Raw genomic sequence first — 25,414 nt, 5'->3', positions numbered from 1 at the left:
TTTGCTAAAATATAGATTAAAAAATTATTTACCATTGTCAGATTGAATGTTTTTAACCCCCTTTGGTAGAATGGTTTTAATGGCTTCTGTAACCACCAAACCCTGTCTTATTTTTTAGCGGAGCAGCATAAGCTTTTTTAGAAAATGTATCTATTAAAGTTAAAATATATTTATTGCCAGAATTTTCTCTAGCATAGTTTTGCATATCAATTAAATCTATTTGTACGGTTTCATTTATACCTAATACTTTAAAAGACCTTCTAATGAAATTCTTTCTTGCAGGTTTATGAAGTTCGTATGCAATTTCATTCATTTTTTATAACATCATTCTTTCCTTTAACTCTAAATATATCACCATTAGCCCCAATCAATAGATTATCTTCCATTCTTTTAAATACATATTTTTCTGGTATATATGGTCTATTATCTATCTATATACTTAAATCCACTCAAAGATGTGGGGTCAGCAACTAATAAATCAGGATTGTATTCCATCAAATTAAATGTTTTTTTCTCCATATATAAATTTCGATCCATCATAATGCATAGCTTGTGACATTAGACAAATATCATCCAAATGTTCCCCCTCTGGTAGGTTTCTTATAAATTGTTTTTTGGCATCCCAACAATATAGTTTTTTATTATAAGTTATAGTCTGTTCTTTTGTAACACAGTCAGTGTCATCAATGGCAGGTTTAACACGTACTAACCTTTTATTATTAAAATTCCAATAGCCTGCTTCCATTTTTGGAACTTGTGAAACATTCACGGTTGAGTAGTATTTGCGCCGAGTAGTATTTGCGCCGCGTAGCACCAGCGCCGCGCCAGCTAATTAAATGAGGGTTAGCAGTTTTGACAGGTTAACAAAGGCGGAACCAATCAACTGCACTAATATGATTATTGATGACGTAGTTCCTACCACATTTTACTTTCAGCGTAAAGTGGTTGCATGCAGTCACCTCGTGACCCGTGCTAATGGTTACACATACATAATTTTAAATCTAATAACTGCAAAATTTATGCCACCACAAATATCTGCAAATATTGTTCACTGGTTGACAACAATACACAGTATACTCCGCCGTTTCAGTATAAAGGCTACCTAAAACCAATTAATTACCAATAACTCAAAAGAGAGGAAATTACGAAAAAAATTAGTTTGTTTCTGTACCAGGTTTGGCAGTTCTGTATACATCGCGGTTCGTGAAGCCTGGTAGTTGAGACAGGCCTTATATCAATTTAAGTTTATCTTAAGTCTAGAAATACTGTACAAAATCTATATATATAATACGTGAAGCCGTTTTTTGTTAACGCAACTCCTCCCTTATTTGTGGACAAATTTCAACGTTTAAGGTGTCAACAGATTCGTCTCAATATGTAGTTTTGCAATAAGGTTTTAGACTTTTAAAATTCCTACTCTTAAGGGCGTGAGACCCTCTTAAAGGTCGGGTTTTCCCCATAAGAAATACATAGAACAAATTTAAAAACAAAATAACAGCTGGTTATAAAAAGCAACTCATTAGCTTTTTGGGAGTAAACATTAATGTTTGTAATATAGTAGGTTAAGACCAAGTTAAACAGTTAATCAGTTTTGTTGGAAGAACAGAAAATGCCTCAAGTTCAAAGAAGAATTATTGTAAACGGGAGGATGAGACAATTAATAATAAGATATCTTATGCGTATGAGGAGAGTAGAAAAAGAGAGGCCTGGTCTAACAGATACCCATCCAGATACACATTCACTTGGTGAGATCGAGATATTTCAAAACATTTATTAGAAACTATAATAATGCCTTGACTATCATAAGTTCAAGTACTGTAGTAATATCATACCAAATCTTGGCGGACCTTATGTTTTTAATGTTGACTTTTGTATTACTCGCTCTACTTCAATTGAGAAAAACGCAAATGGGTTGTTTACTTCTAGGTTATGTTTCCAGTTCCTCGGACAAACTTATACAAAGTTTTTTGACTTAATTCACCAACACAATCCAGACATTTCAAGTCAAAAATAAGAAGTTTCAAAAACTCATTTGATATTCAAAGTTTTAGTGACAATATTAGACCAAACATAAGTGAAGGAATTAGTGTTTATGTTGTCACCGATCGAGTAGTTACGGTCAAGTTTATTTTAATGATTCAAGAGAGGCAAATAATATACGCTGCTCAAAAAGAGAAAATGAAAATTGCTATCCAAATCTTATAGCTACAAGAGTTATCCAACCTATTTCGACAAATGAATTCATACTTTCAAAACTTTTGGACAGGTATTATGAGAAACTCCACTGAACAACGTGAGAACGTTCTGATGCGGGGCATATACTGTGGTGACTGATAGACAACACGTTAAAATACGTTAACCAACTTTCAATGGTGTTGCTGCCATAGCCTATTCAAAGCAGATTATGACTGTCCAGCTGGTAACCCGGAGTTTGTGGGTTAAGAATGGAGCACATGAATTTGTCGATACTGTATCACCCCACTTTACAGGATTCTCTACGGAGAAAATTTGTTTTATTAGAGGGATGTCTCAAATCAAAGAAATAAAATAACCCAAACACAGGTTATCAGTAAGGCAACAGTTTTCTTCAATTCTCAATGCTGGAAAAACTTTGTAACATCATGTTAACTTGAATTGAAGCAGATCGTTCAGCATTCATTAGAAGTTAGTTATCAGTTACAACTGAGAGCAGAAATAATGTAGGTGAAACTTGACGACGCAAATACAGTACCTATTTAAAATTAGTTTCAAACAAGTGTTTAAACTACTCTAAAATGTAACTATAATTACTCGAATTTAAGCATAACGTTTTCCTCGGCGTTACGTTTCATACTATGAGGCTCATTGAGCCGCACGGGTTCTCTAGTAACTCTCTAAAACGTGTAGTGGCAATTACCACAAATATACCTCACTTTAGGCGTATTTCCCCATAAGAATAACATGGAGATAATTTTTTCGCCACTAATTCCAAAAATCCTGATATTTGCCTACATATCCCTACATATAATCCTCATATACTATATTCGGAATCAAGCTAAAAAGCTAATTCTTTCATTTACTGACCCATTAAATATAAAGTACAGTAGGTATAATATAACCTCACTTTAGGCACTTTTTCTCCATAAGAATAACATGGGTGAGTTTTTTTAGCCATTTTCTAATGACCCTGCTTTCGGCCTATACAAGCCCATGCAAATGTTCAATACTATTATACAACTCAATAAACATTACAAATCCCCATCCATTTCCCACGAATATTTTAAAAATCATCAACTTGACAGTGCGAGGTTTGCACGTGAACTCGGGCGTGCTCCCGGCCTATGCTTATCGCTTCTCGTACGATTTTGATTACAAATGAACAACAAATGATTACAAATGATTCGACAAATGAATGTATAAGGTTGAATCACCTGGATTAAGTTTACGAACCACCGATATTGGAATGAAACCTGTTGCTATTTGCCTACACATATAGGTATAATATAAATAAATTAACGATACTAACGTCTTCTGTACCATAATGTAAATTCGCAAAAAATTGATGTTATTACCGTAGGTGGCACCGTAAGACCTAGGCCCGTGACCAATTTACTTTTTCATTTTGTATAGATTTATATACGTCCGTGAACGCGATAACTTGAGTAATTTTAGTTTGCTTGTTTATGGATATATTTTGATCAAACTTTGCAAATTTATTTATTTTATACTAAGCTATTCATGTTTTACTAAAACTCCACTTTAATAGTTTCCTTGTAGCAGCTAACCTAGGTACTCGTTAAACCTAATTTTATTTACATACATTCAATTGAAAATCAATTCAGACAAATGGAAATTCACTTAGTCGGCAGGTTTGCTGTGGCGGGGGTATTGTCTGTTTAGTTAAGTGTTATCACACAATGAAACTGTGAACCTGATACCATAAGGTTTTTTTTGTGAAATAACTTTCAACCCGTTTTGATTAACCAATGTTTTCGATGTAGGTGTCCTTGTACATCTTATGGTATAGCAGAGGGACGAATGGTAGCTAAAAGTGTCAATTTGGGCTTGCCCCCCCCCCTCAAAGTTATTGATTTATTTACATGGTTAACTTTTTTAGAACCTGTAATTATGACAAACCTTTTTATTATGGGGTTTTATGTATGAACCCGTGATCCTTCACTTCGATGTATAACCTTTAGATAGCAAACAAAAGACGAAACCATATGGGTCTAAACTATATAACGTTTTTAATCACCAGTTGTAAAAAGCCTTTTTAGTCCCTAGGGAGTACAAGTCAACTGTTGTGAACAGTTGTAAATGTCGATTGTAAGTAATTGCATGGTTCGACATTATTTATCGATTCATTTATTCGGTTAGAGGTTTCAGAAAGGTTTTATTGTAGCTTATTGTTGCATTCTTATCAATTGTGCGACATATCGATGATATAATGTAGGCTACAGAATTGTAGTAGACGAAATGATTGAAAACCGAGCCCTTCTTTGTGGATTCTACGATGTTCATTTTGCTAAATTCTACTCAAAACTGACAATGACAACACCATTGAGTGACCAAAGGTAACATTAGGGAGTGGGTTACTACGAAAGGTATGGGGATATATACCCCTAGCAAATCCCCCTAATACCAATATGACGAGCTGTTTGCATTCCACATAGCACCGCAGACTATCCTGGTGCAACTATTTTCTAAAAATTTCATAGGAAAACAAAAGTCCCCCTTTCTTCTAAATTAGTAATGTGATAAGTAGACAATATCTACTGGTCATAATAATTATAGCTCAGGAAAAATATCTATACTAACTCAATACTGCATGTGGTGGTATACAAGTGTTTCATCATTTTTTTTGTGCAACAGTGCACTACTACTACAAGTTAATTAGGAGTATGGAAAACGACACTATTTACAAGCAACTCAGTCAAGTAATGTGTAAGTAATTATGACCCTCGTCACTTCTGCATCATTGAACTAATCAAACTCCGCGGCGCTGGAAGCACGGTTTAATCCGCGGCGCAAATGCTACTCGGCGCAACTGCTACTACACGAACATTCACAGCATCCTTAATATCTGTACCTTCCATCAAATCGCTAAGTTTCTGTTTCTTAGCATTCCAAACACCATTCTCTGATTCTAAAAATTCATAATTATTATCGTCTTATACAAATTTACCATCTTCTTTTCGTATTTAAGTCTGTTGTAAAGTGGGCACATCATTTAAACTTTCACCCTTTTCCACATTAGTAATTTTCCGTTTCTTAGCATTCCAAACACCATTCTCTGATTCTAAAAATTCATAATTATTATTGTCTTGTACAAATGTACCACCATCTTTACGTATTAAAGTCTGTTGTAAAGTGGGCACATCATCTAAACTTTCACCCTTTTCCACGTTAGTAATTTTCTGTTTTTTAGCATTCCAATTTGTATTCTTAGATTCTAAAAACTCATATTTAGTTTTACCTTGTAAAAAGACATCACCTTTTCTAGTTAATGTCTGTCCCAAAGTTGATACATCATCTACAAACTCCCTAACTTTAACATTACCAATTTTACGGTTTAAACAATTTCAACTATCATCTTGTAAATTTAAAGTAGGTTCACTACTAGCCCTGGGTTCTGCAGGCTTATTATATGGATTATATAAACGATAAAATTTATCTATAAACATATTTTTATTTAATAAATAATTCCACTTTCTCTTAATTCCTCAATAATGGAATCTATTTCATTATCCACTCCTGAGTTACCGGCTTGGCGACTTAGCCAAAGAAGTCTTAACCTATCTGCAAGCTCATTAGGATCATCCCAATAAATATAGTCTATTTTATTACCAGTCACTTGTCTCAAACCTTCACCACAAGATTTAAATAGAGGTTTAATTTTATTAAAATATTTAGTATGTCTATTACTTGAAATTGGTGCACCATCTTTGTAACTCATTAAATGTCTATTTGTAGGTTCCAAAATTTCTTTATAATTTTGCAAATCAGCCGGAGTATAATCCTCAGGTTCTTTTAAAGTTAACAACTGCCAACAAACCTTTTGTCCCCTTGTAGGTTTTATTTGCAACTGTAAAATCATCATTGGCAATATCAACTTCCTTATTTCCAATAAAAAATGTATTTGCTTCTCGTCTAATACCATATGTAGTGTCTGTCATACTACTTTACTGAGGTAATTTCCTAAATAGTCTGATGCTAAAAGACCAAAATCTAATTTCTGTGGAGTAGATTGTTGTAATGGTTGTAATCTTGGTATTATTGGTATTATATATGGAGTCATTGGGAGAATCTCCATTCGAGGTTTTGGAATTTTTTTTAATTCTTGTAATGGCTCTATTAAAGGTTGGAATGTTTGGAACCTCTCTTCAGCCTCTAGAAACTTGCCACGTTTTAAAGCTCTATATTTCTCTCGTATTTGATTTGCAGAGTCAACCAATTCTTGTTGAATGTTTTTCATATTTTATTTACATTTTATTTATCTCATTTGACAAAGGATTGTACTCAAACACTTTATCATGTATTGTCAAACAATATGCAGATGTATTTGCTGGCACATTTTCTGCAGTTTCAATCTCTAATTTAATGTCAACAATTCCTTCCTTCACTGTTTCGTTCTGTCTAGAACAGTCTATTACAATTAGTGGATATTTCTTCATAAACTCAACCCTACTAATCATAGAATCTGGGATAGTATTATAGTAAGTCTCTTTAAACCTCATAAACATCTCATAAGATTTAGAGAAATTTCCATTTTCAAAGTCAAGATTTAAATCACTATAAGGATAATATTCAGAGTTTAGAAATACTTTGAGATTTTTTAACTTACAGTGATCAAATTCATCAGTTCTTTTTCGTGCACTATTATCCCTAGCTGTTTGGAAACCAAATATAATATACCTAGGCTTCTCCAAACTTGAAGATGTCTTTACTGACCATGTATGTCTTGTAGTATATGATGGAAGTTCATGCAGCTCTAAACTTCTAAATGCAATTTGCAAATTTTTATTTTGCAATAACATCTTTTGTAATTGTAACTTCTCCCCATCTGATGGTATCACATGTGGCATCACCCATTGAATCGAGTTAAGTGTAATTTTAGGAATCATATCAGCAGTGCCACTGGCTGGAGCACTAGTGGTTGTTAATATACAATTCAAATCATTTTTGGATCTTTTCAACACCAATTCTTGTTTGACATTTACTAATACCTTAATAAAATCCTCAAATACACCCATTAACAGCTCTAATGGTAAACATGTGATAAACTTGCCACCTTTATGGAACTCTTTTAAATTTGTGTCAGAATCCAGCTATTAGAATCCAGCTGGCAAGAACAGCTGGTAGTGCCAGAAAGCTTATGAAATAGTTATTTGTGCAACTAGTGAGAAAAGTGAGCAATTGACTCACTCGAGAGAAATCCTTAGGAAATGGTTACTCGAGTGAGGCAATTGTACTTTGAACTCGAGTTGCACATTATACTTTTCCTACTGTTACCATAAAACAAATAAATTGGTGAAGAAACATAACCTATGTTTACACAGAAGTGAACTTTTAATATAACATTTAACAAATACAACAGTACAATAGCTGACCAGCTGATTTACAGCCAGTGCTGCCAACGTATTTCGCGCGCATACGACGTTGCATGTCACGCGCTAACTATTTCGTGCCTTCACGTTGCAAATCTGGAGTGAGACAAAGTAATTAGAGTGAGACAATGTTAACATTGTCTCACTGATTAGCGAATTGGCCACTTTGCTTTCTCAAATCAGTGAGAGAACATGTACATTGTTAGGTAACTGTAGGAAAATTATTTTACTACTCGACTTTTTTTAGGAAAGGTTGGGAAAATAACAATGAAATAGTTATTTGTGTAACTAGTGGTGAAAGTGGCACTTTGCTGCACACGAGAGCAATGTTTACGCACGAGCCGCAGGCGAATGCGGAATGATCTCGAGTGCGAGTGCAGCAAAGGCTTTTTCACTCGTGTTACACATTATATTTTTCCTACAGTCACTATAAAGCATATAAATAATTAGTCTTTCAAACACTATACAACACGTTTTTAGGTTCATCTGGCAACACAAATGGTGTCCTAGAGAAAGTAGTACCCGCGGTCCGTATCACTCCGCTATTTTTCCTCGGCAAGAAATGTGCTCCGCGTTTTGAGAATATAGTTCCGTATGTTTTTGTAATTTGAAGTGGTTTCTACGCCTAAAAAAATGCTTTAAAGGTAATTTCTTGTTTATTAAGATCGTAATGTTTTAAAAACGTTTAAAAGAAAAGTCCAGAAATTTTTTAGAAATATCGAAACTATAAACACGAAATGACAGGTTAAATCGTAGTTATAATAGTCAATCAGCTGCTCATAGTATTATTATCTTTAAGTGTTGCCAACCTATTTCCAAGCGTACACGGATTACGTGCATAATAGAAACACGCTGTTTTGTGTTGTTTCGTTGGAATCCTGATGTGCGGCAAAGTATAAACCGTACGACAAAGTATAAACCGTACGGCAAAGTATAAATATGCAGCAATTAGCAGCTTTCTGTACAATAAACAGTACAAGGAAGCCAACGTTGTCGGGTGTCTATAACCACTGTAAGCCCGTGTGTGTCACAAATTCAGCATTTGGATAGTAATGACATGCACAGGGTTGACTTATTTATACTATGTGTAATGATATATGCTCATTGACTTATTTATACTATGTGTAATGATATATACTCATTGATACGTTCATTTATTGGGTAAGAGGATGACAGACTATTTAAATATACATGGTAAAATGCTGATGTTCTAATTTATTCTTTGAGCAGTCTTTAAAATTTTAAGTTTGTTTTAGAGGAATATAATTTGTTTTAACTAACAGCTGGTTGAATATAAAAACATTCTTTGGAACTGTCAGGTTAGTTTATTATTCTGTGATTTTGTCATTGGTTATAGGAAATAAGTAAGATTCTATAACCACTGATGTATAAAAATCAAGGCTCTGCTCCCGAGTCTTCAAAGGAAAGCTTATGCAAATTATTTTTCTTCCTGTTTGACTTTTTGAGGAAAATAACAATGTTTACATGTTTTAATTCCTTGGCAGCTTTTTGTTTACAGTAAATGTTTACCGCTTGAACTGTGCTTGGATTATAAATGGAAATATTGACATAACTTTAGTTTTAGTTGACTACTCAATTCCCGTACGTAGGACGGGCCAACAGCTCGTAAGGATAACATTGGAACTTTGAGAGCTACTGGGGCAGAGCCGATAGTATAAAATACTACGTGTGAACTAATTAATTTGGTCGAACGAAAACCAAACACATGCAGCCTACCAGAATCTTGACAGCAATGTCGAGGGGTGTGTTGGTGGTTCGCTGTTGTTGGTATCGACCATAGAGTGACCACTATAAGTGTAGTGAGTGGTCACTGGTCACTGACCTTTGGCATCGACCCGTGGCGCTGACCCTTCGTTGGCAAATTTGTCAGTTTTATGAAAGGGAAAAGATAAGATCGATGTATGTTTTACGGGAGATTACACACTCTATAACTCATCTTATTGCACACAGGGCGACGAGCACCAAACAGGAGAAAATCAAACTAATATAGTATTTAACTAACGTAGTAGGAAAATAGTGACTTCATTTGCTACATACACTATTTTAGTATTCTAACTTCAGGAGTGTTTTACTCCAGGAGTATTGTAGATTACTCTTCAGATAAAATTTAAGGTTGGTGTGCACCAGTGTATAGTTGTGTACTAAACTAGTAAGTTAATGATAAATTTGTGCTAAAATATACTCCTACCCCCTAGTAGGTGTAAGTTATGGAGTATTTCGTTTTAAATAGGGTTAACCATGTATATTGTTTTCAGTAGATTTATATTTTTATGTTAACCATGGATTATGCTGAATAGGCCTACATAGACTATTTATTGAATGCACCAAATGCAGTACGGTTCGTGATAAGAGAGACCCTATTGAAATATTAATTACCTATTATTGTTTAATTAGTAAAACAAAAATAAACAAAAAAGTAGAAACTAATTTATACATGAAATACTTTTTTAAAATACCACGTTTTTAAACGCCCTAAAAAGTAGAAAATAGTTTTAAATATATGGAGAGAATAAATGATACTTGTAAGATTTAAAACGAAAAACGTGGGGCGCAAGTAATAGATAATAATAAAGAGGTGGTAGCTGTCGATTTGAAACAAATAAATTAACACAGTACATCGTGTATGTATGATTTACATCTATATTTCCTAATTGAGGTTAAAAATAGCTAATAATAATTCAATCTGTGAAGATAATAGTAAATTAGATATTGCATGTGCCCCACGTTTTTTGTTTTAGACCTTACAAGGATTTATTCTCTCCGCATATTTTTAAATTAATATTTAAATATTAATTTTATAATCAAAGTTATAAAAATAAATATAAAATACCCCCGCCGCAGCAAACCTGCCGACTAAGCGAATTTCCATTTGTCTGGATTGATTTTCAGTTAAATATATTTTAATAACATTAGGTTTAACGAGTACCTAGGTTTGCTGCTACAAGGAAACTAATAAAGTGTGTTTTTGAGTAAAATATTGATAGCTTAGTACAAGATAAATAAATTTGCCAAGTTTGATAAAAATATATTCATAAACAAGCAAACTACAACATTTGACAATATTCTCCATAAGAATAACATGAGAATTTTAAATTTACAATTTTTTTAATTTTCTCCGTTACTAATAATCGAACAAAAATACTTTTATATACTAAATTATTTGTTTTTTTAAGCTCTTTAAAAAGGTCTAAAGAGAAATTGGGAAATTTTGTGTTTTGAGGGTCAAAAGTGAGAAAAACCAATTTTTACCCCATAAAACCCCCCGTAAAGCCCCGTTCCCATGGTCCGATCGTGCTGGTTCGCGAACTCATTCAAGTTTATCCCGCTTTACACCTTTAAACCAAATTTCATCAAAATCGGACAAAAATTACTCAAGTTATCGCGTTCACGGACGTATATACATATATAAAAATTTGAACGAATAGTGTTTTTGGCCTCTGGAGACATCAAAATGAAAAAGTAAATCGGTCCCGGGTCTAGGTCTTACCGTGCCACCTACGGTAATAGCTACTTCCCTATAGGGAAATTCGCTAAAAGATAAAATTAAATGAAAATGAGATAATTAAACAAATTAACTACTTGAACACGGAGGTTTTAACAATAAAAAACAATTTTCAACACAAAACTCTTGAAGCTTAATACTAATTTGCACAAAACACAAATAAATATTGCAGTATTTCTATATTTTGAGGTTATGTACTGCGCGGGACTGCACAACTAACAGAGTATTCAAAGAAACTACAGAAGTTTCAACTAAAGAAGCATCCTGTACTTGAGCTCTCCAAACAAATCTCCAGTAGTAAAATACTTCTGTAGTTGAATACTTCTTGTGTTTTAACTACAGAAGTTGCACTTACTAATGTAGTATATTTTACTGATTTGGTGCTCGTCACCCTATAACTCATCTTATTGCACACCTACCAAACAGGAGAAAATCAAACTAATATAGTATTTAACTAACGTAGTAGGAAAATAGTGACTTCATTTGCTACATACACTATTTTAGTATTCTAACTTCAGGAGTGTTTTACTCCAGGAGTATTGTAGATTACTCTTCAGATAAAATTTAAGGTTGGTGTGCACCAGTGTATAGTTGTGTACTAAACTAGTAAGTTAATGATAAATTTGTGCTAAAATATACTCCTACCCCCTAGTAGGTGTAAGTTATGGAGTATTTCGTTTTAAATAGGGTTAACCATGTATATTGTTTTCAGTACCTAGATTATATTTTTATGTTAACCATGGATTATGCTGAATAGGCCTACATAGACTATTTATTGAATGCACCAAATGCAGTACGGTTCGTGATAAGAGAGACCCTATTGAAATATTAATTACCTATTATTGTTTAATTAGTAAAACAAAATAAACAAAAAAGTAGAAACTAATTTATACATGAAATACTTTTTTAAAATACTACGTTTTTAAACGCCCTAAAAAGTAGAAAATAATTTTAAATATATGGAGAGAATAAATAATACTTGTAAGGTTTAAAACGAAAAACCGTGGGGCGCATGTAATAGATAATAATAAAGAGGTGGTAGCTGTCGATTTGAAACAAATAAATTAACACAGTACATCGTGTATGTATGATTTACATCTATATTTCCTAATTGAGGTTAAAAATAGCTAATAATAATTCAATCTGTGAAGATAATCGTAAATTAGATATTGCATAAGCCCTACGTTTTTCGTTTTAGACCTTACAAGGATTTATTCTCTCCGCATATTTATAAATTAATATTTAAATATTAATTTTATAATCAAAATTATAAAAATAAATATAAAAAAGATAAAATTAAATGAAAATGAAATAATTAAACAAATTAACTATTTTAACACGGAGGTTTTAAGAATAAAAACCAATTTTCAACACAAAACTCTTGAAGCTTAATACTAATTTGCACAAAACACAAATAAATATTGCAGTATTTCTATATTTTGAGGTTATGTACTTCGCGGGACTGCAAAACTAACAGAGTATTCACAGAAACTACAAAAGATTCAACTAAAGAAGCATCCTGTACCTGAGCTCTCCAAACAAATCTCCAGTAGTAAAATACTTCTGTAGTTGAATACTTCTTGTGTTTTAACTACAGAAGTTTCACTTACTAATGTAGTATATTTTACTGATTTGGTGCTCGTCACCCCTAGAGGTTGATTAGAAACCTCCAAGCCAATTCCTGAGTTTTTATGGCTTGTGGTTTTTTAGATACCTATAGTGATCATTGAGTGAGTGGTAGGCTATTTGACTTTTATAAGTATAAGATAATAGCTGATGTACTCGTGCTTTGCAAAGGGAAGAGGGCAGGAAATAGAAACATGTTGATCTGTATTTCTATTGTATAAAATAGCTACACATCCACCAACGCTTTTAGAAACAAAATGTAACATTTATGGCCTTTATAGAAACATCTATGGCTTTTTAATCTGGTAATTAGTAGAAACCGCCATTTTGGTTTTGATTAATTTTAAATCTTGTGAAGGCTGATATGTGAAAATCTTAGTACATTTTCAAATAACATTTTAACTAGGTGAATCCCGTCGAAATCGACGGTTACTCTTAAATTCAGCTAATTGCGATGGATAGAGTGAAGTTATTAAAATCTTAGTAAAATGAAGAGAGGGTAAACATAATTATGAGTAAGACGATTGGGTACCTTAAAAAACGTGGTTAATGAACTTGTTGAATTCAATGTTTTCTGCTCTTTCATCGGCTTTAGGTTACCCAAAAGGCTATTCAGGAGTCTTAAAATTGTTTCTTTTTCATGAGTTTTGTTCATGTTAAAGCCTCTATCACTATATGGGGAAAGGAGTTAATATAAGTGGTCTGTCATCTGAGGGAAAGTATCAATATTACTCAAATAATTGGTTCCATCTGCTTTAGGAAAAGCATTCAGATCGTATTTGGTGAATCACCATCTTTGGTCATAAAAATACAGAATTTATCAGTGGGAGGCATATTAAATCTGTTTTTTTTATTTGATAAAAATATATGATTCTCCAGAAAGCAGTAACATTCTTACTTCGATGGGGGTCCAAACAATTTCGATTCCTTCTCCTGCCACATCGACCAATGTATTTAATCTAAATGTACTTATTTGCTAATTCATTAACTTCTGGCATAATTTTGTGAAATCGTGCCATGAGGTTGCTGTCAAACTTGAACTTTATTGATACGCGAGGGTCAATTGCATTGGCCGTATGGACCACATAAAGTTGTGCATGTATTTTGTGGATGAGATGAACCATAATTGTAGTGCATTTGGCCAAAAATCTTGAACATTTGCGGAACCACATCCATAACCTAGTCCCGTTTTGTTGGCAACAAATTATGCAAATGAGATGAGATGTGATGGCACTGTTTTACCTGAATTGCCTTTAATTCACCTACTTCACCAAAACCATAGATTAAACATACTCCGTGGTAAAAACTTGAACACATCTCACATCCTTGACGTACTCCTCTACACTTGCATGGCTTTTATTCTAAGACACGATTTTCTACCCGATTATCGAAAACTTTCATGTTAACAATCTCACAAATCTCTGACGTTCTTTCTTGAATGTAATGATAAATGATTATTAAAAGTAGACCAAAAATGTCAAGCGCCAACCCCTACAATAAATATAAGCTAACCCGATAAGGTATAATTATCTGTTCCTTTGAAATTGATATGTCCTAGTGATTTCAAAATACAACTTTTAAAGTGCATTAAAACATAGATTTTTGAACAAAAAAATTAAAACGTACCTATCATAAATTCATCATTTTATTCAAACTATAAAAAATTGCCATGCAGTGGAAAATCAATTTTATAATCATACTAGCTGTAACCCGCGGGCTTTCCCTTATGAAAAAGTTTATATATGGCCATATAAATTTTTTTGTATCTGGTTATATTTGGTTTTGGACCAAATATAACCAGATATGATCATATATGGAATCCCCCATATATGGAAATTTTTAAATAAAAATATATAAATAAATAAAAAAATAACAATTAAACATATTTTCACATTAAATGGTATAAACTATGCATTAAAACCATAATAAAAATTTTTAATTCGAAAATTTCAAAATAAAATTTTTAAGCATCCGACTAGGATTCGAACCCGGGACTCCAGCGTGAGAGTCCGCCCCTTTAGCCACTTCACCACAACCGCTTCATATGAGACGGCTTAACAAACGCCATTACGAATAAGAGAAGCTGTATTTGGTCTCGTAAAACTAGATTTTCTTACACATTTTATGTCATTTGAAGAATGTTATTATTGATATAGCCTAACTACGTGAGATTGATATTTACGACTGTTTGATAGCAAAGGTGCAATTAATTAATTATTATTATAATATTCTCTTTATTTAGGCCTACTACACTTACAATTTTAAAATTATACGTCACTTTTAAGATTTTGTTGCGTTATAATAAAATTGTACAATAGATGTATGTACAGGATTTTGCCATCTGGGTTCAAATCTGGATACTTTATTACTTTACTACTAATTACTTTAAAGGAGAAATGCCTAGGCCTATATTATCTGCCCCCCTACTGTACCACATTTCAACTCAATCAGTTCAGTAGTTTGTGCTTGCGAGAGCAACAAGAAAATACACAAACTCACAAACTTTAAGATTTATAATATTATATATATTATAAGAAGTGTTTGGGAGTCCAGTTACAAAATTCAAATGTGGCAACAATTCCTTATAATAATTCCAGTTATTGTCAAAAACTCATTTACATGAGAATAAATTGAAAATTATTATTCCATATATGAGTAATTTAATTCCATACCTGGGAGTCATATATGGCCATATATAGACCATAATTCCATATATGGAGGATATTTATGGCCATATATGGGCAATAATTTCATATATAGAAAACATGTATGGCCATATATGGACAATCATTTCATATATAGAAAACATGTATGGCCATATATGGCCAATAATTCCATATATAAACTACATATATGACCATATATGGACACCACCATATATGGATACAACCCATATCTGGCCATATCTGCTTCCATGTATGGCCATAAAAAACCATATATGGCTTTATAAAAACATATATGGAATTTTGATATGGCCATATATGGCCAGAAATTACTTTTTTATAGGGAATTCCCCCGTTTAACTTCTTAATTTTCAAGATTATCTCGTTCGCATGGCTCAATCACGTCCTGGTTGAAGTTTGTTCGCTACGCTCACTCACCTTTAGGTTGGAGCTCGTTCGCTGCGCTCACTTGCCTTCAGGTTAGCTCGTTCGCTACGCTAACTCGCCTCCAGGTTGAAGTTCGTTCGCTACGCTCACTCACCTTTTGGTTGCAAATTAGCTGTTGTCATAAATGTAAAAGAAATAATAATGCTGCACCCTGTTGGTAATCCTTGTAACTTTAATGCTATTGAACATCATAGAACAGAACCAACTTGTTTAATTGAAACAGCTGTTAAGATTCAATAATTCCATTTCTCCTAAGGTTAACATGGGAAACTCCAGAGCCACTGGGGCGGAGCCCGAAAGGATTTTTGAAATAAGAATATGCCTATATGTTAATCGGGAATGTGAGCTATCATCATGCCAAATTTCAGCCCAATCCGACCAGTATTTTTCGAGTTTACTTTTCCCATACACACATACACACATACAGCAACCACCTCTTTTTTATAATAGTATAGATAAATAATAATGTAAACATTTCATTTTGTCAGATTCAGTAAATGCTCATAACACTTCTCCTTCGTAATACAATTTTAATATTAACAGCTGGTTCATTAAAAGTAGTGTAAAATTACCATACAGCCATAATTTAAACTACTGTCGGGGAAATAAATATGTGCACTCGAGTTTGAACCTAAATATCTCTGAGATGAATTATCCGATTTTGTTGAAACAAAAATTAAATGTAAGCTTGTTTAAATACATTTTACGTGGTAACAATTTAAAAATTTTCCGTTTACCAGAAAAATTTATATAGTTGAAAGATCCTAAAAAGTACCGGTTTTTAAGGAACTCTGCACTAACACTGAACTTTAAAAATTAATTGTAAACAAACCACTGAGCCAATCTTTCTGAAATTTTTATGGCTTATTGGTAGGTTTATTGTTAACATTTCCATGCATTTTAAAATTTTTACTCACAATAGTTTTTATGCTGCTGTTAATTTTTAAAACCTGTGCTAACATCGTTAATAAGACGCTAAAAATTTCGTTCAAAATACCATCGTGTTTGTCATGACACAAGAAATAACACCAATATGATAGATTTATAATGCGAACAAAGGTGTTTTTTAAACAGATTTATATTTGTAAACAAAAATTTCTCCCGCGACTGGCAGCGGGCCGCCTGGTGTGCGTACGATATTTCCCAGCCGGGCGGGAGCGCGGCGAATCTGCGACGTTGCCGATGTGTATCTGGCCAGTGGCCACCACACTGACATTGCATCGGTAGCCTATTCACTCACGGCAAACAACTTTGAAAATCAATATTTAGCTTCTGCCTTAATTTTTCGATCGTTGGAAACATTTTTTGCACTTAAAAATCATATAAGTACCTTCGTATCGCTCCCACGGTAAATTGGTCCACATTTATCCTTGTTCCGATGTTAAAACAATTGGCCACATGATCATACACGGGATAACGTTTGTCACCGCACTTTTCTTTTTCCGCATGAAAGAAACAAATCGCCATTTTCGAATAGATGTTACCGACCGGTGTAAAAATCTAAGACGAACTGGTTAGCTTGGTTAGTCATCTCTCATAGCGACCATAGTTCAAGAAAGGTGGGAGCTAATGTTTACATTCCATTACTCATCGGATATTCCAGCTTAACGCAACACTTCCCGGAAAGGGTGATGACCGCTCCGATTTCTACTCTCAGTTGTATATTTAAAAGTGGCAAATTAAAGAAACCATAAAATAAATACTGGTGGAAAATATTTACTTGGCATTTAGCTGTTATAATTTTTTAACTAGCTCAATCAACACAAAACAGTTGGCTTGTTGCTTGTAATACAAAATTAATTTTGCATACCACCATAGTTAACTTATTATAATGTATTTATTTCATGACTAGTTAATTAGAATATTTTGTTAGTATTGATATACACAGTTGTTTGCCGTGAGTTAATACCGATGCAATGTCAGTGTGGTGGCCAGGTAGGCCTACACATCGGCAACGTCGCAGATGCGCCGCGCTCCCGCCCGGCTGGGAAATATCGTACGCACACCAGGCGGCCCGCTGCCAGTCGCGGGAGAAATTTTTGTTTACAAATATAAATCTGTTTAAAAAACGCCTTTGTTCGCATTATAAATCTATCACATTGGTGTTATTTCTTGTGTCACGACAAACACGATGGTATTTTGAACGAAATTTTTAGCGTCTTATTAACGATGTTAGCATAGGTTTTAAAAATTAACAGCAGCATAAAAACTTTTGTGAGTAAAAATTTTTAAATGCATGGAAATGTTAACAATAAACCTACCAATAAGCCATAAAATTTCCAGAAAGATTGGCTCAGTGGTTTGTTTACAATTAATTTTTAAAGTTCAGTGTTAGTGCAGAGTTCCTTAAAAACCGGTACTTTTTTAGGATCTTTCAACTATATAAATTTTTCTAAAAAAATTTCACAATCCATTTTTTGTTATCAAGTTTTATTTATGAAATATTTTGAAATTTTTTTGTAAAAAATGTCAATATTTCAAAAAAAAAAAAAATTAAAATGAAAAACGGATCATGGAATTAAGTTCAGCTTAAAAAATTAGTTCGAAATGATGGGTCACAACACCCCCTTCATATTTAAAATAATTTATCACATTTCAAAATGGCGGATCCAAGATGGCGGCCGAAAAAAATACATCAATCATAACCAAGTGAAAATAGGTCGACAATTACTGGTAGTGTATACTTATCTTTATCTAGCACTATTTTGAGATTATGGTCATAGTTTGTAAATGCACAATGTTAAAATGGGCTAAAAATAAAGTTTTAAAAAGCCCTCATTACTTTAGAATGAATCAAGATTTTTAAAAACGGTTTGCGGCATTGTAATTAGAGTAAAAATTTAGTTCGAAATAATGGGTCACAACCCCACCTTTACATTTGAAAAAAAATTTTGCATCCAATATGGCGGATCCAAGATGGCGGCCGGAAATGACCACCTCGTCAAAATGAAGTACTTACTACCCAACAATGTTTGGAAGTGGTCTGGGATAGATATTTGAAAAAATGTAGAAAAAAGTTGGGGGGGGGACAATTAAAACTCACCCTGTATGTAACGATTCGTGCTTCATAATCATTTGAACCTACAGTCTACAGTCTCTTCCCATAGCATTTTATATAGCATTGCAGATACTAATCCATTCCCACACTCAACACTGCCCACCTTTACTACTTCCTTCACCACCCCCTACGTCGTGGACCTGTTTCCCTCTCTTCCCATAGCATTTTAGGATTGCAGATACATTAATGTAATTGCCAAAGACAGTTCCCACACTCTGCATTACAAGCCTTACTAATTCCTTCACCATTTCCTACGTCATAGACCTGTTTCCTTCCCTTCTCATAGCATTTAAGTATTAGATACATTTATCTAACTGCCCAAACGGTTCCCTCACTCTGCACTGCCAGCCTTTACTTCTTCCTTCACCGCTTCCTACGTCGTGGGGCCTGTTTCCTTCCCTTCTCGTAGCATTTTAGAATTGAAGATAAATTAATCTAACTACCACATACGGTTCTCACAATATGTTCATACTTTCCTACTTCCTAAGCCACTTCCTACATCGTGGACCTGTTTTTATCACTTTCCATAGCATTTTAGTATTTTAGATACGTTAATCTAATTGTCACAAACATTGCCCACACTCCGCACTGCTAGCCTTTACTACTTCTTTCACCATTTTCTATGTCGTGGGCATGCTACCATCCCTTCTCATAGCATTTCAGCATTGCAGATACATTAATCTAACTGCTACAAATGATTTCCAGTTCCCAAACTCCACACTGCTCACCTTACTATTTCCTCATCTCTTCTTACGTCGCATACCTGTTTCCCTCTCTTCTCATAGAATTTTAAGATTGTTGATACCAAGATACCTTAATCTAATCGTCATAAACAGTACCCACACTCCGAAAAACTCGCCTTTACTACTTCCTTCATCTCTTCCTACGTCACGGACCTGTTTACCTCCCTCCCCTTAGCATTATTGGATTGCAAATACCTTAATCTATTGGTCATAAACAGATCCCACACTCCGGACAGCTCGCCTTTACTACTTCCTTCACCACTTCCTACGTCACGGACCTGTTTCCCTCCCTTTCCATAGCATTTTAGGATTGGAGATACCTTAATCTAATCGTCATAAACAGTTCCCACACTCCGAAAAACTCGCCTTTACTGCTTCCTTCATCACTTCCTACGTCACGGACCTGTTTACATCCCTTCCCTTAGCAATATTGGAATGCAAATACCTTAATCTAATGGTCATAAACAGATCGCACAATCCAGACAGCTCGCATTGACTACTTCCTTCACCACTTCGTACATCGCGGACCTGTTTTCCTCCCGTCCCATAGCATTTTAGGATTGTAGATATCTTAATGTAATACTCATAAACAGTTTCCACACTCCAGACAGCTCGCCTTGACTATTTCCTTCACCACTTCCTACGTCGCGAACCTGTTTTCCTCCCTTCCCATAGCATTTTAGGATTTCAAATACCTTAATCTAATGGTCATAAACAGATCCCATACTCCGGACAGCTCGCCTAGACTACTTCCTTCACCACTTCCTACGTCGCGGACCCGTTTTCCTCCATTCCCATAGAATTTTAGGAATGCAGATACCTTAATCTAATCGTCATAAATAACAGTTCCCACACTGCGGGCAGTTCGCCTTGACTACTTCCTTCACCACTTCCTACGTCACGGACCGGTTTTCCTCCCATCCCATAGAATTTTAGGAACGCAGATACCTACCTAAATCTAATCGTCTTAAACAGTTTCCACACTCCAGACTGCTCATCTTTAGTACTTTCTTCACCACTTCCTACGTCACGGACCTCAAGCTAGTGTCGTCATTTGATTATGTTTATGGTCCATACCACCATTTATGTTCTAATATCTGTGGAATAATGCTATCAGCTATTTATTTATCTACTGCATTTAAAAGTCAACAGCTGATCATATGTCTTTGTTTATTTGTCAAATACTGCTTCCATAAGGATTACATTGAAACTTTGAGACCCAGTGGGGCGGATTCCTGAGAGACTTTTTTAACGCCATATAGATGTTGGCACTCATTGATATGGTCTTTATCACCATGCAAAATTTGAAAACGATTGATTCAGCCGTCTAGGAGGAGTTTGCGTATTACGAAATGCACTAAAGTTGACATATAAGAGCTTCGCTCGCTCCGCTCAACAAATCTGCTGAGGGAAGTTTAAAGGCCTCTGGAGCAGAGCCCCAAGGAAATTTACCTCGTTTCTCTTTTGATGGCTCATCTACAGACCAAGACCTTTCTTTAGAGACCCCTACCAAGTTTCTACGCCCAGCCGTTCTCTCAAATTAGCTGTGACAAAAACCCCGTTTTTTTTAGCGAATTTCCCTATAGGGAAGTAGCTATTACCGTAGGTCTTATGGTAAGACTTAGGCCCGGGACCGATTTACTTTTCATTTCGATATTCCCAGAGGCCAAAAACACCATTCGTTCAAATTTTTATATATGTATATATATGTGTGTGTCCGTGAACACGATCACTTGAGTAATTTTTATCCGATTTTGATGAAATTTGGTTTGAAGGTGTAAGGCGGGATAAACTTGAATGAGTTCGCGATCCAGCATGATCGGACCATGGGAACAGGGTTTTATGGGGTAAAAATTGGTTTTTCTCACTTTTGACCCTCAAAACACAAAATTTCCCAATTTTTCTCTAAACTTTCTTACAGAGCTTAAAAAAACAAACAATTCAGTATATCAAAGTGTTTTTGTACGGTTATTGGTTAGGCTACGGAGAAAACTAAAAAAATTGTAAATTTAAAATCCCCATGTTATTTTTATGGAGAATATTGTAAAATGTTGTTGTTTGCTTGTTTATGGATATCTTTTGATCAAACTTGGCAAATATATTCATTTTATACTAAGCAATAATTATTTTACTTAAAACACACACTTTATTAGTTTCCTTGTTGCAGCAAACCTAGGTACTCGTTAAACCTAATTTTATTTAAATAGATCAATTGAAAAGCAATTCAGCCAAATGGAAATTCGCTTAGACAGCAGGTTAGCTGCGGCGGGGTATCTCTATAAGAATAAACATGGGATGGGAATTTAAAGGCCACTGGGGTGGAGCCCCAAGGGAATTGATCACGTTTCTCTTTTGATGGCTCATCTACAGACCAAGACCTTTCTTTAGACACCTCTACCGAGTTTCTACGCCCAGCCGTTCTCTCAAATAGCTGTCACAAAGAAAAACATTTTCAAATTAATATATAGATATACATGATTTACCTTTAATTCCCTTATTAGAAATCGTTTTCTTTATTTTTGACATTTTAAATTTCAATCTTGAAGTTGCAAAACTACTAATTATTAAATTTAAATGAACAATTTTTTTAGGTCAATCTCCTTTAAATTAAATCACAAATCCTTCCATCTTCACTCGCAATAAATCATTAGCAACACTAACATCAACTGTTTACAGCTATAAAGTTTAGAAATATTGTTGTGCCTTATCTAACCAGAATAAAATATTTGAACTGCATATAATACATCTATGTGTATACTCTTGACCAGACCATGTTTATCTTTTATCTTCCGATGTTTCTTTCGGAGTGGTCAATCGAATAAAGGAATTTAAGTTGACGCAAATTAACGATGATAAAATGCAGTTCCGGAAACGTACGGAGAAATCTCAAACGAGATTCGCTGTCACAGAAGGTAGTTCGGGCAGTTGAAGTTGGCAGTTCATGTTCGACGATGGATAAATACGAGTTTTTACACAAACCAGCGTTGTTGCGAGTTGCCTCGACTGCGGTTATCCAATAGACGGAACACGGCAAGGCCAATTAGTGAAAGCTATTGTCGGCTCTTTATTGTTATTGTTACATGGCCCTAGCGCATTTAAGCGTTTCTTACTTCCTTCACCCGACCTGCGGCTTTACGAGTTGTTGATAATCGAATTTTGTTGACGAGTTCATGTTCATGGTACAGTAGGATCATTATTTTATTTCCTGAATCAGTATCGTATTCAACCCTATATCGGTAGGAGTCTGAGCTTCTCAGTGGCAAGCCAACTTTACAGTACAGTAGATATAGGGAAGCAAGATTCGAGCTTGGTTTATAAAATACATCAGTAGCAAAAATACTGAATATTTTCTAATAAATCACACAATGATATACAGTATACTACATTACCGGTAATTTATTTGATCTTAAGTGATGCTTCTTAAGTAATACAACATTGTCCCTAATTGACAACATAGCCTACCAGTTTTTTTTTATTTAACCTCAAAAATTTACATGTGGACATTGAACACATTATCACACTCACTACAGCCAAAAACGTTCATCCTCAAAGATATTTCAACATACCTCAACCGCTTCTAGCTAAAAACACCCAACTTTAGGCCTACATATTTTTGGTCGAGATTTCAACCACTGGAAGACCTCTAGTTTTAGTAAATATGTAAAAATATATATTTTTCTAAATTTAAATTTGAAAAGTACCTTAGCAGTGTGAGCAGTAAATAATTTGTTCACTGGCTTGTATCCTATACTCTAATACGAGCAATGTTTGCTTGCTTGCTTGCACAAAGATCTTGAAAACGGCTCCGACGATTTTCTTCAAATGTTGTAAATAGTTAATTTCTGGCCTAAAAACGAGTTTCATGCAGTTAGAACTGCCAACAAAAATCTAATTAGGTAGAAAAATGAAACTGAAAATCACATTTTTTTTACATTAGTCTTATTGTTGCTAGGTAACCATGTTGGCTGAATTAAATAATAAGGAAAAAGTAAATAAAAGACTTGAAGTTGTAGCATGTGTTCATAATAAGCCAACTACCCACAGTATACTAGCAAATTACAAATACAGTACAAAAGGAAAAACATCACTTGTTAATATTGAGCAAATATTATACTTAAGATTACTCGATACATTGTAGCATAGATAAAACCATATAAAACATACTCCCTTAGTAGATTTCTCATCCTTATGGAACAGCTGAAGACAATTTTATTGTTAGTTCTGTACGGTTTATGTAGAGGTCGTGTTTTGTTTACAATTTGTTTCCCGTTAATACAGTCATTTAAAACCTCGTTTAACCAAATAATACGATCTAATCATAAACAATAAATTGTCCCCTAGTTATTTAACCAAACAGTAAAGCACAAATCAAGAAATTAACCCTAAAATAATAGAAACAAAATTTCGTCGACACTAGCGCCCAGTGTGGCGTACATGAACTAGACACGAAAAACGAGCTTCAAAATTTACAATGGGATGAGAAGTCTACTTGTGTTGGTTAGTCTATGATTGTAGTCAAGGGTAGCAGTGCGAAGTCTAGGATCTGTTTATGACGAATACATTAAGGTATCTGCAATCCTAAAATGCTATGGGAAGGGAAGGAAACAGGTCCGTGACGTAGGAAGTAGTGAAGGAAGTAGTAAAGGCAATCATAAAATGCTATGGGAATAGAGGGAAACAGGTCCGTGACGTAGGAAGTGATGAAGGAAGTAAATGCGAGCAGTCCGGAGTGTGGGGACTGTTTATGACTATAAGATTAGGGTATCTGCAATCCTAAAATGCTATGGGAAGGGAGGGAAACAGGTCCGCAACGTAGGAAGTGGTGAAGGAAGTAGCCAAGGCGAGTAGTCCGGAGTGTGGGAACTGTTTATGACGATTAGATTAAGGTATCTGCAATCTTTAAATGCAATGGGAAGGGAGGGAAACAGGTCCGCGACTTAGGAAGTGGTGAAGGAAGTAGTCAAGGCGAGCTGTCCGGAGTGTTGGAACTATTATGACGATTAGATAAGGGTATGGGCAATCCTAAAATGCTATGGGAAAGGGAGGGAAACAGGTCCGCAACGTAGGAAGTGGTGAAGGAAGTAGTCAAGGCGAGTAGTCCGGAGTGTGGGAACTGTTTATGACGATTAGATTAAGGTATCTGCAATCTTTAAATGCAATGGGAAGGGAAGGAAACAGCTCCGCGACGTAGGAAGTGGTGAAGGAAGTAGTAAAGGCGAGCTGTTTGGGCTGTGGGATCTGTTTGTGACCATTAGATTAAGGTATTTGCAATCCTAAAATGCTATGGGAAGGGAGGAAACAGGTCCGTAACGTAGGAAGTGGTGAAGGAATTAGTAAAGGCAAGCAGTCCGGACTGTGGGAACTGTTTGTGACCATTAGATTAAGGTATCTGCAATCCTAAAATGCTATGGGAAGGGAGGGAAACAGATCCGCGACGTAGGAAGTGGTGAAGGAAGTAGTTAAGGCGAGCTGTCCGGAGTGTTGGAACTATTATGACGATTAGATAAGGGTATGGGCAATCCTAAAATGCTATGGGAAAGGGAGGGAAACAGGCCCGTGACGTAGGAAGTGGTGAAGGAAGTAGTCAAGGCGAGCTGTCCGGAGTGTGGGAACTGTTTATGACGATTAGATTAAGGTATCTGCAATCTTTAAATGCAATGGGAAGGGAGGGAAACAGGTCCGCGACGTAGGAAGTGGTGAAGGAAGTAGTCAAGGCGAGCTGTCCGGAGTGTGGGAACTGTTAATAACGATTAGATTAAGGTATCTAC

Source organism: Macrosteles quadrilineatus, unplaced genomic scaffold (assembly GCF_028750875.1).
Source record: "Macrosteles quadrilineatus isolate MER2022 unplaced genomic scaffold, UCM_ALF_1.0 Scaffold_1__1_contigs__length_201487025, whole genome shotgun sequence".
NCBI lineage: Eukaryota > Metazoa > Arthropoda > Insecta > Hemiptera > Cicadellidae > Macrosteles > Macrosteles quadrilineatus.
Note: the sequence above shows the minus strand (reverse complement) of the source record.